General features: G+C 37.1%; 1 pseudogene; it reads right to left on the bottom strand.

Annotated features, from left to right (window-relative positions):
- Positions 1–919: 919 nt before the first annotated feature.
- LOC122086264 overlaps positions 920–17,155 on the bottom strand; it is a 16,639-nt pseudogene continuing 403 nt past the window's right edge.

The raw sequence follows: 17,155 nt of genomic DNA, 5'->3' as shown, positions 1-17,155 counted from the left end.
TTTACTCATTTAGAACATATCACAGGGTTGGGTAGCATGCAAGGAAGAGGCGGAGGTGGAGGTGGGGGTGGGGTGGGGTGGGGTGGGGCAGGGCAGGGCAGGGCAAGTCATGCAGTGGCAGGGTTGCTCCGAAGGGTAGGGTGGGGGATTTGGGCTTGGATTAGGAAATTAGGGGGTGTGGGTGGGGGTGGTCGCACAGGGAAGAGGATGGTGTGGTGTGTGGGGTGGGGTGGGGTGGGGTGGGGCTAGGTGGGGACAAGGATTGCAGGGGATGGGGACCCATAGCAAGAAAGGGTGGGGGGTATTGTAGGAAGTGGTGGTTGTGGTAGTGGCAACGGCGGTGGTGATGTTGATTGCGACGGTGGTGGTGGTGGCGATGGTATATAATTTTGTCTGAGAATCTAATTGGAAATATAAAATTAGTATCTCAAATATAATTTTACATATATTGGGCACCCTAAATGTATACTCTTCAAACAAGAACTTTCATTTACCCTTTTTTACTTGGTTAAGTTATCTATAATTCTTAACATTAGTTTAAAGGCCACAAAAAAGATATTGTTTCCTAGTGCTATTTTAGCTAAAGAAGGCACTAATGAACTAGGAAAGGAAGGAGAATAACTAAGTAGATATATAAAGGCATGCTCATTTTTCGAGTATATACCCACCTCTTTTGTAAGAGACACCAACAAATTCCTGTAGAAGAAGCCAACATAATAACGCATAAAAGAAGCTGAAACCCATTGAAGCAAGAAATCGGAACGTGGTTCTTAAACTTAAAAGAAAAAATGGATAAATCAGGAGAAAGAAAAATCAAATAGTGTTTCGAGCTACAATTTCAAGAAAATGTCTGCAAAACCATTTCAAGGTGACCTTCTTTTTTCAAAACCCTAGAACAATTTTGAAGCATGACAGCTACCTGTGCAATAGAAACTCATCCTTTTAACAGAACCTAACAATCAGCATTCCGAGATCCAGGGCCCAACCTGAAAAGGAAACAAATTTAATAGTTCAACACCAAATTATACATTACCAGATCAAACAGAAATCTTAAAAATATTTCAAAAGAATGTCCCCCCACAGCCAACCTCATTAACCACGTAATCATCGATCTAGTGTTATGCTTCAGGCTCTACACTCATCTAAATGTACACTCCAACTAACATATATACCAAACCATTAGGTCTCATATCCCACAAAGTAATGACATCTTGCACACATCAAAACCTTGGCAATATATAAGGGCATGAAAAAAATTAAATTAGAAATGCAACACCAATAAAACTGAACCGAAGCTGAAAATAAAGTTTACTTTCAGAACATAAAATCAGAGAGAGAATGAAAATAACTAGTTATCGAATTAGAAAAGAAAGAGCTTACCAATTCATATAGGAATTAAGATTCCCAAACAAATAATAATATCTGACATAAGAACAGCAAATGTGTCCCACTCTTGATGCTTGAGAAAAGCTACTCCTAACCTATGCCCAAGGGACCCTCATACCTATAGTAAGAGATAAAATATCTCCATGAATTTATGTCCCATTAGTTTTGCATCCACAAAGCTACAAAGGGCGTTGCGAGGTAAATCAATAATGGAGTTGCAAATGAAAATTCGCTCCAAAACAAGTCAACATCCAAGCAAAAGTATAGACTTACTTGTCAACCTAACATGAAATATTTAACTAAATCCTCATTTCTAGCATGATATTAAATAAATGAATGACCTCAAATGAAAAAAACTAGGAATCACTTCATGAAAAAAAGTAACAGCAGAAAGGTCACCCATTCTTCAGATTATAAGCTGACAACCATTAATATTCTTCTCAATTCCACCTGTTACTCAAGCAGAAAGAAAATCAACACTGCAATGGTAAAAGTACTCAAAGTTCCGAATCAGAAATAGATCACACAACAATATTGTAGTCAATGAAAAGTGCATCCCAACCAAAATTTGGAAGAAACCCTCTCTTTCAAACATTAAAGTATTATATCTGCATGTCCTTATAAGATGGTCCGACTTTAGATATTCAAGATTCCAAACTAAACCTAAAGGGAAATTCAATGGTGCAAAGCCAACTTTGCAATCGCTATGTCAATAAGAATTCATAACTCAACCCCAAAATCTATTTAAAAATGTGGTACATGGATGAGTTTTGATGTCCTCATGAAGACCCCCTATGCTAGTCTCATTACACAAACATTCCTCAATCATGTGTTGTGTGTTACATTTCTTTGCACATCACTATGCAAACACTATGGATCATACATAAAAAAATTAGGCCCCTTGTCCAACAAAACAGTGATATCATACATTCCAAAAAACGAATTAACCAATCAGGGTATAAACAAACAAGATCCATAAAGGGGTCACGATGAATAGTAAAATACAAAGGTATCCTAATTCTCTGCCACTTAAGCACACAATTACTAAGTCCTAGGACTCACAACAACCTATAAAAACAGTATATTTCACAACATTTTGGTGAGACTTGTTTGTCAGTATCAAGGGGAGATTCATCATGGATGCACTCAAACAAAACTTTTTTTTTTTTTTTGGTTCTCTAATATTTAAAGATAGTCATTCCAGCCGTTGATCAAATCAAAACAGTCCACATGTAGGGCAATAGGCCAGTGTGTAAGCCATTACTTATTTATTTATTTATTTTTCAGAGTGGGAGGGGAGGGAGGGTAATTACATGCTTTGAGCAAACTGTCATAAAACCTGAGGTAAACCAAACTCCAAAGTAACAGTCCACCAAAGAAGAGTCTTTCTTTTCCTCTACTAAGTTAATGAATATATTTCCCTCGATTTTTTAAATTCTTTTCAAGATCCTCTATATGCATATTTCCTGCAATCTTTTTTTTTTTTCTTACTAAGTTAATAAATATCTCCCTCAAATTTTTATCCTTTTCAAGATCCTCTATTGAAATAGGTGCAAAATGCATAATGCCATGCATATATTTAGCATATTTGTGAAGGTGCCTAGGTCGACTTGGTGGCCTAGGCAACCGCCTTGCTAGTGTCGCCTTGTTTGGACCCTCTCAAACGCCTAGGAGCCTTGACAACTATGATATCTAGAACTCTAAGCATGTTTAGCTGGAGCCAAGCAACATAATAAGTTGAAGATTCTTAAGCTTCACACTAGTTGAACTATTGAAAACCGTGAAGAAAACAATTATCAAACCTGAAACTGCCTGACCATTTGAAATGGTTCCCATTCCCACAACAGGTATCCAAACCAGAAGTTGTCAGAAGTGGGAACTAAAATAATTTGAATGACTCAGATGATATAACCATTGTCTCAGTCAGCCTGGCCTATTTGGTTGACCAAACAAGGTAACACATGAGAAATGGTACTAGTAACAGTATCAGTGAAAATGATAAGGAAATCAAAGTATAAAAGAGGGTATCAAGGAATGATCAGAAATGTATAATTGTTCTAAGACGGGAATTAGGTCTTGTGGATATCACAGTAGTGATACTAGGCATTTTTTATGATGTAATGTGAGCAGCACAGGAGGATCCTGATTGAGAGCCATGTAAAACCAAGATGGGCAGCACTTTTCTCAGTTTAATTTGTCACTGTATCAAGACTTTAGTATTGCATCAGCATGTTTCTAGAGAATTAGGGGGGACTTGGGATTGCAGGACCACAAGACTCACATCACACTAGGTTTGGTAGGTTGCTTCAGGGGTATTGAAGCAGAAGTTGAAACAGAAAAATGAATTAAGTTTCAGGCAGCAAGGTACCCCTATTAATGAAAGATTTACGATCCGACTTTTATGGGCTGGAGTTTCCACAGTGAAGGAAGCAGAAACTCTCCCACAATTTACGATCCGACTTTTAGAATCACATCTGCAACCATATAGGTCATGTGGTGAAGTTTCAGAAGAGACCCCATCTCATATTAAGTTATATTGTGGGAAGGCTTCATTAGAAGTTCAATCTTGTAACAAAATAGGTGCCTTCGGCGCCTTGCGATACAAGTGGTGGTTGTGTGCCAGCAGTATCCCACAAATCACCTGAAACTATGTTTAGAAGGTCCCTTGAGTGAATTGAACCAAATCTTCTCAGAAAGCAGTGTCTAAGAGATAGGGATCTGGCTTTTATTGTGAAGTACGATAATTTGATTGTCTGTATGTGATGGGCCCAATTTCAACCATAAATAGAATTGCAAAAAAATTGAAGAAAACTATAAACTAAACAAAAATTCTCAATTTATATGCATGTTTATACGCCAGTGGGCAAGCTTGTGGTGCAACAGTTTAGTTACACTATTGCAACATGTTGGTCACCGGTTCAAACCTTGGAAATAACCTCTCCTGCAAAGTAAGGGGAAAGGCTGCATACATTTGCCCCTCCCAAATAGGGTTGAGCGTAAGCAGTACTTGTTCCTCCACATCAGGCACCGAAACTTTGGAATCAAATTTAAGAACGTCGACGCTCCCATACTCCCCATAGAGCCAAGCCTTCATTTCTGTGGGTATAAGAGAAGTTGCAGATGTCTCCATGGAAGCAGGAGCAGCTTGGGAATTAGCAGAGACTTTTAGTCTGAGAGAAAGAGAAGGAGATGATGCATTAATCCTTCTGCTAATGCATTCTACGAATGTAGAGGAGAAAGAGAAAGTTGATTTGAGAGCAGAGTGTGGTGGCAGTACCGTCATTGGATTTGCCTAAGAGGGGAGAGAGAGGGTTGTGGTGGTGAGAAGAGCTTCTATTCCTCCGTTCCACTTCACCTGCTTTACTTCTCTTATACCTACCTACTTCTACTAACCATTTTACCACCGGTATCGATATCAATATCCATTGCGATGGATCCAACATCGAGACTCGGAACCATGGTCACTATAGTTTAATTGGGCCACGTAATGGGGAGCAGGGCCATGGACTCCATTATATGTTAAATTCACCTACACTGAGGGAAAGAGAGAACCTCTTAATCCACATCACCCGACTCTGATTGGAATGAGAAAAGGTATTTTGAACCTCAAACCACCTTGTGAATGAAGCACCCTAAGTGGAGGAAAACTATCCAAAAATTGGACAAATCTCAAGAAAAGTGCAAAACCAGAAAAGAAAAAAAAAACTTTATAAGCTAAAAATTGTCTCTAAAGAAAAATATAAGTATACAAAACCTTTTGGCCTCATTAATATTATTTAATTAAATATATCAGTACTAGGGCATACAAACAAGACACCAACAAAACCATATACTTATCTATTAGCCAAGTGTAGATAGGTCATTGACGTGTTTTTATAAGGAAATAAAATTTAAAGGGGAAAAACCATTCAGACAATATCAAGATCTCACAGGAAGAATCTAGATTTTGGGCAGACCAAAGGAAATATTCTTTTGAAGGATAATGGATTATATATGTAACTAAAAAGCACAACAAAGAGAAGGAGGCACTGTCCTGAACTCAACTTACTTTAGTACCCCCAACTCTTCCATGCATTCCTTTAACTTGTTGTGCCTAAAATATACATGACAGGAAACATCTATTCAACATAAAACTGCATTTCAAAAAATTAAAAAGAGAAATTATTTTTATTTTCTACTCAAGCCAGTTTATGTACTAAATAAAGCCCAGCATTCAATAAGAGCACACATGCAATACCTGGGGAATGGCTTCCTCATTGGGAGGTCCTTCTCTCTTACTTTTATGGTCGCATGATTGCTTCACATCTACATTGCTTGGAAAGAAAGGAACCTTTTCCATCTCTTCACATACTACCTGTGGAACCAACTCAATAAAACCAGATCATAATTAAAACATGAAAGCCATAAAACAAATATTTAAGTAGACTTGAACGGCCAAACAAGATTTGTCTAGATGGCAAATGCTTCGGTGAGTTGAGTTGAATTATGATTGAACCACGGAAGGTTTACCCAGATGAAAAACAATAATTAGGCATGCTAACCTCCAGATACAATTGATAGGAACTTATTGATAATAGCTGCGGATAATATATAAAACACTACCCCCTATGAGATGCCTACAAAAAGAGAGAAAACAATTACAGAAAAAAGAAAACCTTGGCCACATGTACACATTAACAGGAAAATGACACCTAATGGCATGAGCCATATCTTAAGAAACCTTTAACAAAAGCATCTAAAACATCAAAGCCATTTGCCAATAGAATAGACCATGAGCTTCACCCCAAAGCAATGAAAAACCCAAATATTGCAAAATCCTCTTCTAATACCTGCAACAAACCAGCTATAACCTTGAAAATCTGCTTCTTCGCCAACCTACCGTATGTATTGAAATAGTTTCAAAACATGCAAGCAATGCTCTAACTATATAATAGATGGCCAAGTGTAAGGTTATGAAGAAAAAACTACTTATAAAATGACATCAGTTCGAGCTAAAAAAAAAAAACAGGAGGGAAACAAAAGGATGGTCATACTAAAGTAATGAATTAGTTAGAAAAATGAAGTTTACTAACGTAATTCAAGGCAGTCAGAATTTAAGTGAAGCACTCCTATATGATACATCAAAGACCTCAATAGGGCAAAGAATTCTGCTCAAGTGAATGACAAAAGAGATCTGCCTTCAGACAGACTACTACAACAATGCCAAACTAATATCCCCAAACAATAGAAAACTATTCAAAAGAGGGACAAATCTCAAGAAAAAGTGCAAAACCAGGAAAAAAAAGAACTTTAATTTTTACCTTCTTCCCAATTGCAAGCGCACCTTCAGTCTGTTTTATCTCCAACGCTAATGGAAGAATAAGAGAGAATCTTATTAATCCATGCACGACGAAGACAATCGATGTCATAATTTCACCAAAATTGGCCACTTAGTGAGCCTAATTTTGTAAGTTTGATATAGCAGGCAGCCTTAACCAATGACATAAGGAAACATTCATTGATCAATGACATATATACTTTAGCCATCAATTGTAGGCCTCTTTCCTTACAGGATTCGACAATAAGCTTCTGGTATTGAAACACAGCTTGTTGAAGAAACTTACAGATTATGAGTGAGAAAACCATCTTTAGACGTTAGCACAATCATATTTCCTTTCTATTGTTTATAGACAACTTTTCTACATTTGGTCAACATTCATCATAAACTTACAGTTCAGGGGGTCTCCCTGTAGTTTCTCAATGATGAAGTTTTAAATACTCAAGAAATTCACTGGGTATAATTACCTCAGGCAGCTTTTGACAAAAAACAACATCCAATCTTGCATCTAGTGTATTCTCGCTGACTATCTTCCCATCTTCTGAAGCCAACACCACTCCTCCAGAGCTGTCAATCATTGAAAAGAAATATTAGAAAATTGATATAATTGCCCCAACTTAGCTTCTAACTGTGAGTAAATGCTAAACTTCACATTGACCAGTCTACCATTCAGTATTGAGAGTATCAGCCAAATCCAAAAGAATATGCAGGTTAACCCAGTCCGGGGGTTGGGTTGGAAGAATAAGTTGGATTGGCTGGTCAGGCTAATAATTGGCATTTGGCATCCCCAGTGAGCAATGCTGAAACTCAACCATAGGGGAAAGGCAGAAATGTTTTTTGCACGCGTTGCAAGCCAAAAAATAAGGTAAAAAAAAGGTGGATTTCCCCCGGGCAAGACAAGTATACCAGAGGCTACTCTTTTAACAATATTAGAACATTCCCTATGAACATGGTGATTCAACACCTTATAATACAAGAAACCTATGAGTAATCAACTAGGAGCTCCAACAGCATCACTACAATAAAATCTTGAATTCACTGAGAAATTCTAGAGAATATAATTCAACCCATCTATCAGAAAAACTGGGGGATAAAATGCCATTGAATCTAACATATCGGATGGTTAAAGACCCTCCTACAAATCTATCCTCGTAAACATGTGCAATTAAAATTGGTTGTTCATAAATTGAATGGCAAAGCAAAATTAATCAGCTGGCTCCATATACAGAGGTTTTATTGTTTTTTGGTAGACAATGGCTTTACCTTTAAAGAGTATTTATCTTCAGATATAATTCTGAACTCTTTGTAATTTATGCCTGTGATAAATCTATAGATTTCTCCCTTTCACGCTCATAGAATCTAGAATCTTTTCCGAGTGGTGAGCTTACCAGGAGGGACCATGCGAATCTGCATCAGTAGGAGGTGGTGGAAGGAATACACGATTATCAATTGTCACTTTAGGGGATTGAACTTTGGCTTTCTCTGCTTATTGTTGCTTCGCTTCATCTATAACAGATTCAACAAGCTTGTGGTCCGCCTCTCTACACCGCAACAATACTGATGGCTCTTTCAGACGTAACAGACTCTGGAAATTGCACGAAACAGGCAACCACCAATCAGTACAAGTATCACACAACATAAGGATTTTTTTGTGGAGGGAGGGGGGAGAAGACAAAGAAATAGTCAAAAGCTTGCTAATTGAACAATGCCAGCCTAGTAGAAACAGGTTGATTGGGCATAGTCAAAGTAATGTCCATCTCACAGAAGTCAACTGGGCTGATGATTAATTGGGCTCAAGTATTGTGAGAAAGTAAAAGTAATCACTTGGGGCAAGTTGGAGTTGAAAATTGGAAGAAACAAGTCATTGTTATTTTGGATTTGTTACATTCCATATTATAAACAATTAGTGCCTCAGAGGACAAACTACAAGCAGACACAAGGTCCAGCATCCAGTCCCCATATCCTACAAGTGATTATACACAAAACATTGATCCAGATCTGCCAGCTAGAGGAAATGGTTGGATGGCCCATAAAGGTATTCCATGCTCAGATTGGTTATTAAACTGCATATCATCCAAATGCACATGTATAAATGCCTTAAATGAGATGAGCAAGTCCATAAACACTATGTGGTAGAAGTCACTTTCATTTGATGTGAAATTCGGAAATTTCCATTTATCTATCTATCAAAAAATGAAACACATCTATGCAATGTAGTACTTGAACAATCAAATCTTTAAGAAGCTTGCTGTATGTCTTGTTGTCTGTTGAAACATGCAGAAGCTGCTTGCTAGCAGACTCCTTCATGGAATTCACAACATCATCTTGGGCTTGAAGAACTTTAATACGTGAAGCATTCAGCTGCATTGAGTATTCACTGCAGTGGAAGTTCTTGTGTCATTAACAGAGAAAACATGGCAAAAGATTGGGATGGCAATCTTTGTTGAAACAAAGAAAAACTAACCATTACCTGCATAGCTAATGGCCATTATTTTGAAAACAAAGGGATTTTCCCCATTAATTGAGACTTAAAGTTATGCTCAAACAGCAACTGCTCAAAACAGGAGAGGATGTAGGACTCACATTTTTTTATGAACTTCCACCTGCTTAGTTTTGCGCTCATATTCTTGCCTAATCTTTCCCTTTTCGGCTTCAACTAGTTACAACTTCTCAATGTTAAACTCCTGCAAAGAAGAGAAGAAAAAAAGAGGTGGGATAAGGAAGATTAGTATAAGAACAATTCATTTAGACCAATTAGCAGTTGGTGTCACTCAGCCGCAACGTTTACAGTTGGGTCGTGATGGAATAGACCCACAGTCCAAACCCAAAGGCATAGAACCCAACCAAAAACCACTGCTACGTGATCTTTAGTATGGGAGTTAATACAATATACTAAGACTATGTCGAGATGGCACATGCTACACAACGTATTGATCTGTAATGATCATTGCCCAGATGCATATCATCCTTGATGCAAAGTGTAGTACACCTTTACCAGCTATGTACCCTAGGATGGCTTGGTCAATTCTATCACAACTTTTAATGATAAACCTCACTTCCATCACTGTAGATTTATTTATAGCCCTCTTAGTGTATTTAGCACGACCATGAGTGAACTTCAGTAATTTGTATAACCTCCTCAATCGTATAGTGCAGTATCTCCTACAAACAAATTAACAAGAGAAATACAAAAAAAACAACTTGAACAATGATGGTTCCAAAATTAAAACAAAATATGAAATAAACTAGCCGTAAATGCAAGAAAGTACTAAATCGGAGAAATCATACCCATAACGAGTATAATACCCATGTTGCAATCAGTGCTTCATCTTAACATATTTTAATAGGTGCAGCACTGCAAACGGCAGATAACAAGGTCAAGATCAAGAATGCAAAATTTAGAGGGGCATGTGGTTGAAAAGAGGGAACGACGTAACAGTTCGAGAGAAAAAACCATTTAGAACTTGGGATTGATCCGAGAGAAAAAACCATTTAGAACTTGGGATTGATCTGATAAGAAAATTGCAAGTTATCCGTGCTGCATCTGAACAGATTTTAATAGGTACAGCACTGCAAACGGCAGATAACTAGGTCAAGATAAAGAAAGCAAAATTTAGAGGGGCATGTGGTTGAAAAGAGGGAACGACGTAACAGTTGGAGAGAAAAAACCATTTATTGAGAACTTGGGATTGATCTGATCAGAAAATTGCGACTTATCCGTGTGGCATCTGAACAGATTTTAATAGGTGCAGCACTGCAAACGGCAGATGACAAGGTCAAGACAAGGTCAAGATAAAGGATGCAAAATTTAGAGGGGCATGTGGTTAAAAAGAGGGAACAACGTTAGAGAGAAAAAATCATTTATTGAGAACTTGGGATTGATCTGATCAGAAAATTATGACTTATCGATGTCAATCTTCATGGCAGAAGCAGAAGCAGAAGCAGAAGTCACATTCATCCTCCTCATGAATCCTTTGCGCTGAGAAGTGAAATCATACGCCAATAAAATTAAGAAGATCAATCAAACCGGTACGTGAAATCTCTGGAGAGATTCTAAGATCCCGACATTTTAAGAACCACCAACCCCATCCTGGAAATGAAGAATTTAGAGGAAGTAGGGTTTCGAAATGGTATACCTTGCTTGGGGGGGCCAAACCGGTAATGGCCCCGGACCAAACTGTAACGAAGAGGAGAAGATGTTCAACAGTTTCGAAATCAAATAGTTGAGGGTTCATGATTCAAGCAGAATTACGCTTCTGAAAAGGAAGTAAAAGTGAATCCGCCTCGGCTGAGAGAATTTGAATCTCCTCATGATTCAACTTCTATGCGACATGTGAATCTGCTTCTGCCGTGGTTTTCCTCTCTTCTCTCTGCAATTCTTTCCCTCCGCGGCAGTTTTCTCTCTCTCTCCCCCCCTCCCAACGACCCTCTCTGCTTCTATTGGCCCCGCTTTTTCTCTCTCCCCACCATTTTCCCCGGACAAAGAGATCACACACCTTGTTCGTCAATTGTATCGAGGTTCAGATGGGGGAAAATTGCAGAAGGTGGAATTGAATCCCTATTTTTTTCAACTCACTCAGAATATCACGATGAGGATGGTTGAGGGAAAGAGGCTATTTGGAGATGAGGAGGTTGGCGTGGAGCTGCGGGAGAAGATTCTTGAAATCAAGAATCATGATGGACCAGAGCAATCAAACCATATTCATTTGGTGGGTTGGCTTTGTGGGCGAAGAGAAGAAGATGGTATGGTTTCATAGAAACAGATATGCATTCTTGCAGGGTTTGATCGAGGAGCGTCGTCGAAGGAGGATGAGCGATTCTAGATAGGCGATGACTGGGGAGAGGACGGAGAAGTGGGAGGGAAAAACCTGGATCTTAAATTTCAATTTTTTTTTCCGGACGTAAATCTTACGTTACTTGGATACCAACGGCTACAAATTTTAAATGGAGAAAACCCTACAATACATTAGTCTTACGCTAATACACTACATGGATATTTTAAATGAAGAAAATCGTACAATACGTTAGTCTTACGCTAATACGCTACATGGATACCAAACGGTCAGAAATTTGGAACTGAGAAAACCGTAAAATTTGGCGGACGTAAATCTTAGGCAATACCGCTATATGGATTCCAAACGCTTATAAATTTTAAAATCAGAAAACTAGCGCTATATGGAAAGCTGTTTTAGAAAATTTAAGGGTAGGGTTTTTATTTTTTTGGACATTAAAAGATACGGTAAAGTTTTTGACACCATTATTGGCAAATCAGGTTTTGACTAGGAAAACTAGGCCGAGTTTGATCAAAATATTAGAAACTTAGTCTAAGAGTCATGGAGACTCATCCTTTATTAAAATATGACAAAACTCGAACCAAATCATACCGAGTCATTTAAGACTCCTTTGTTTTGCCCGAGTCACAACAAAATGGTTGATTATTGTCAAAATTTTAAGTCGACATTTCTAAATAGTTTTTAACTAAAATATATTTTAATCATGTTAAATGTTCTATGTTTGAGCTTCTGTATTGAATCTAGTGACTATTGAGTGTATACATCTAAATTTAGTTAAAAAAACATGATTCATGACCACGACATCTCCAATATGATCTTATCACTCTCATCCAAGAGACAATGAATGTTGGGATTCATAAAAAAAAATTTTGAAAAACAGACATTTTTATTCTATCTTGTCTCGTTTAATTTATTTATTAACTATTTATTTCAATTGCTTGAGAAAATAGTATGAGAATGAGGGGGAAATTTGACATGAGTCACTTAGTTTTTTGTGACTTACTTTGACTCACTAGGTTTCGAAGATGACGAGTCGGATCACAAAACCTGATTTTCCAACAATGTTTGACACTAAAATAAAGACTATAATCGTGACATTTTTGTTGTTGTTGTTGTTTTTTTTTTTTATTTTTTTTTTATTCGATAGATTTTATATATATATATATATGTGTGTGTGTGTGTGTATTATTATTTTACAATAAGCTAGATTGATAGGCAAGTTGATTGAAAGCACGTTTAAAAATCATTCATCTGACCCTTGGTCACATGATTGAAATGTTGTGTTGTAGGATAAAATGTTTCTAGTGATTTGATGATACATTATTTCAATAAAAAAAAAAAAAAGGGATGTTCAATCACGCGGTCTTGCAATAGACACAAGGATATATGAAATTATCGTCCCACTTTTTGTGAAATCAAAATCTCATTAATGTTGATGCCACTTCATAGGCTCTCATTGCCTTGTAAGTTGTGATGGTGAAAGGGCTACATGACCAAGACCAAGCATCGATCTCTTACCCATTATTTTATTATCGCAATTTCCAACTTACCAAAAAAAGCAAAAGAGAGTCAGATGATGGGCATGCTAACCACTCCAAGTAAGTGTGCCAAACAAACTTATGTATAGCCTATATGGGGATGGGCAAGGGTAGTGGTGTCTTTTAAGGGCGTGGGGAGAGAAACAAACTCATGGTTGGGAACTTGGGAAGCTCGACAGCATGCCTAACATTTTCACTAAAACAATGCTAAATGGACAACTATGATCCAAACCAAGTGGTTTTAATTAGGGGAGTGGTTCTTTGTCCATGAGCCCTGCTATGTCTATCTTTTTCCTCCCCCAAACAAGGGACATGGATGTCTTTTCACATATGGAGGAGAAAAATCGACACATGAGAACATTGGTATATGCCACACTCTTAAACATAATTATTTTTCCCTTTAAATTAATAAAAACATTATGTTTTCATCAATTTTTTTTCTCTTATGAAAAAAAAATAATAATAATAGAGAATATTAAGTCACAAACACATCATAACTCCACCCTCCAATAATCATTTCCTTAGCAAAGAAGCAAAGCAAGCCTGTAATAGAATTATTACAGAAATTTAATGTAATTTAGTACAACTTAATTCAACGTCAAGTAAAAGTTAAAACACTCTCACCGCAACATTACATCCTCTCATCTGGTATGAGCCTAAACAACTATTTTGAATTCGTCCATGCCCCTTATGATGTGTATCCAATCTTTTGACTAGACTTGGTCCCTTAAAAAAAACCCCTGGCACCTCATCTCCCTCCACACCATATCCAAGCCCTGCAAAAATAAATTTATTTTGATACACAATGAATGCAGCTCACCCAACCTAATAACTTGAGGCATCAAAATTGCCGACAAAGATAATTATTGGAGAAATCATGAAAGGTATGTTAAGGTTGACTAATGCTTAGTAAAAAAATTATAAAATTTTTTGGGTAACGAAAAAGGGTGCTCCATGGTAGTGATCATAGCCCTTAGGCCAAAGCCCCCATACAACAAGCAGCTATAGTGGGGTATGCCAACTCGAACCCATAGCTAACCGACAAGAGAGAGAGAGAGAGAGAGAGAGTTGCACATTAATCGGCTCACCCACACTAGTTAAAACTATTAAATTGACATATTACCTATTGCATAATCAAAATCCAAAGAACATAGTGAGTAATCACGTATGTCATATCCTAACCCCCGACACACCCCTCCCCCCTAAAAAAAAATCACAATTGTCATATTATTCTTTTTTTGGTGAAAACGAATATCATATTGCATTGGTAGAAATGTGAGTGATCTATAAACATGAGAATTGGAAATCAAATAATTGAAATACTGTAAATCTCTTTATATTTTGTGCAACCAAAACTACACATTGTATTTTAATGGTTCAAAAGAGCTGTTGGAATTATATCTAGACTACAACTCATCAGAAGATGGCCAATTTGTTCAATTCAGTGGGTCTATTCATAGCGATGGGAGACATATGGTCAATGTTTCCATTTGGACAATGGAAATACAATCCAATGAAAATGTAGTAACAATTCAGAGTTTTGTAACCAAAAAAAAAAATGTCCTACAACAAAAAAGGTTATTATGATAAATCGGATCAAAAGAGAAAATATAGAATTATAAACAGTGTAAGAAGGAGTTTTACAACAAAGTGTAGTTAACATGGCCCCAGATAAGGAAAAAAGAAAACCTGTAGTAGGCCCTGTTTGTTTGTCGTAGAAAATCGAAAAAAGTAAAAAAGAAACTTATACATATTTCCAGCAAACCACAACTAATATAAACGTTTGAATAAGTGGGTGGAAAACTTACCATATAGGATCATTTAATTCAATAATTGTTGTTTGTTGATGGAGCAGTTAGCTTTTTCCATCCCATTCACTTCTAATTCATAGTTGATCCAAGGACTGGGAGCCCTTACACACATAGCCCAAGGTGCTCCCAACCCTTAGATCTGCGCTACACGGTGTGTATCGCTATAGATGATCCACACACTTATTTCCTCTCTTTCCAATAGAATTCCATCTCATTCCCATTTCCTCTTTTCCATATCGGTGAACCCCACGAAAAATTATTTCTCTTCCTTCTCTTTCCTTGTTAACCCAACCACAAATATGGAACCCACCCTTTCTTATTCATCAAACAAATGGGGCGTGGTGAAAAGGACATCACCTATTGTGATTTAACAAAGATCAGGCCTAAATAGAGTTTACAAGATGGAGTTTATGGAGTCTAATGATTTTACGAGGGGCAATGCGATAATTTTGCACCCTCTTTGTGTCGGTACGCAAGTCTCTACATAACTTGCAAGTAGTGTTCTTTTCCTCATAGGTAATATCCAGTTATAGATATATGCCATTTTAACGTAACAATAAAAGTATTTGTGAGGTAAAATAGAAAATTAAAACAGATTATTTTAATCAAATATGCAATTCCTAAATCTGAATCAGCACCTGAATATTAAAAATAAAATGGCTACAACGATGGATATTTTGATGGTTAAATAAACAGACTAAATCCGTTTACAACCCTAATTATACAAATGAACTATCGTGATGGGTAAAGATGATCATGGCAGTGGATTGCTAGTGGTGATAGCTTCGGCTTGTGGAGCCGGCACCCAGGGGAGGAGGTCGAGGGATTGAACCATGTCGCACACATTGTGTGAGTGTATGTGTTTTCTTAATTATTCTGTATCCACCCGTGGGTTGCCCAGATGGTCAGGGCGATCTGGGGATTGTGTGAATTAGGCGCATGGTCTCAGGTTCGATTCCCTATCTGTGCATTTGCCATTTTAGTGGAGATCATGATGGTGGGTTGCTCTGCTAGTCTTCCCAAGGATTAGGAAAAAAAAAAAAATGATGATAAAAAAAACTTGTTTGGGGTCCCAAGCTATAGGCCGGTCATATAAATAAATAAATAAATAAAATCAAAACCATAGAATGGTCAACTAGCAAAAGAAGGTTCACCCTAGGGGCTAAACATCAACATCTACACCCACAAATAACACAACTAGCAAACAGTATCAATGATCTGTGGGCCCAAGTATTCAATCCTTCCATCTTTTAAGTCCTTTGGCATGTCAATCTCTTCCAACCATCTATAACAACCTTCTCCCTCTTTGGATTCCCCTACACTGCAATCTGTGAACCAAAAAAAAAAAAAAAAGTTAGAACTATACAAGCATAAGCCTAAAGTAAGGGGATTTAATTTCCGAATTTACCATTACTCTGTTAAAACAGATGGGTATACTTCAAGTGTCAGCACAAGATATTCAAAGAACTTCCAGTTCCATTATATTAAAGTGAAACAGATACCCAATTGCTGTTAAGGAAACATAGCTCTCCTTCATGGGGACATGGTTCAAATGAGAAACAGCTACCAAATGCCAATAGACAGTCGTTTGTGCGATGGAGTGCATGCAAGATGCAGTTATGTTGTATATGCTTTAATGGATCAACCAAAAAATTGTAAACTTCTCTTTTTAATTGTCACTTGTTTTATTACCAAAAAATCTTTAAGTTTAAAAAAGGTGAGGTTACAACTTCTTTTCATCAACTTTGAGTTTACAAAATAATTTAAAAACGACATACATTAAACCATTCTTGAAAATGATATATATATATATATATATATAGATATATATTCATCAAGAATGGTCAATGTCTTACACATTTTGAGTACACATGTGAGATGATGAAATTTTATCCTCATTGAAAGAATAATTAATGCGTTATATAAAGGCAAAAAAATGTAAGGTTACAACTTATTTTCCTTCAACTTTGATTACAAGCCGATTTCCACTATTTTAATACTCAGAATAATTAAAATACAACTTCACAATCCTTTGTTTCTATAAGTTAGGTATATCATACAAGGGGAGACAGTTTTCCTTTAATCATGAGAAGTTTAGATGGTGTGCAAAGGATACCAGGAAATAATATAAGGGTATTATCAACCTTGTACAATAGAGAAACAGACATATCTATAACTGTAGATGAGTGTACTTTTCCTGCACCCGCACGGTATAGGAAAACTTTCTACTTTATACAATATGGTATGCAACATAGAAGAAAGAAAGAAGCAAATTTTAACACCCACCATCCTCCCACCCCCCCCCCCCCC

The sequence above is a fragment of the Macadamia integrifolia genome, chromosome 8, assembly GCF_013358625.1.
Source record: "Macadamia integrifolia cultivar HAES 741 chromosome 8, SCU_Mint_v3, whole genome shotgun sequence".
NCBI lineage: Eukaryota > Viridiplantae > Streptophyta > Magnoliopsida > Proteales > Proteaceae > Macadamia > Macadamia integrifolia.
Note: the sequence above shows the minus strand (reverse complement) of the source record. Positions and strands in the feature narration are given on the sequence as shown.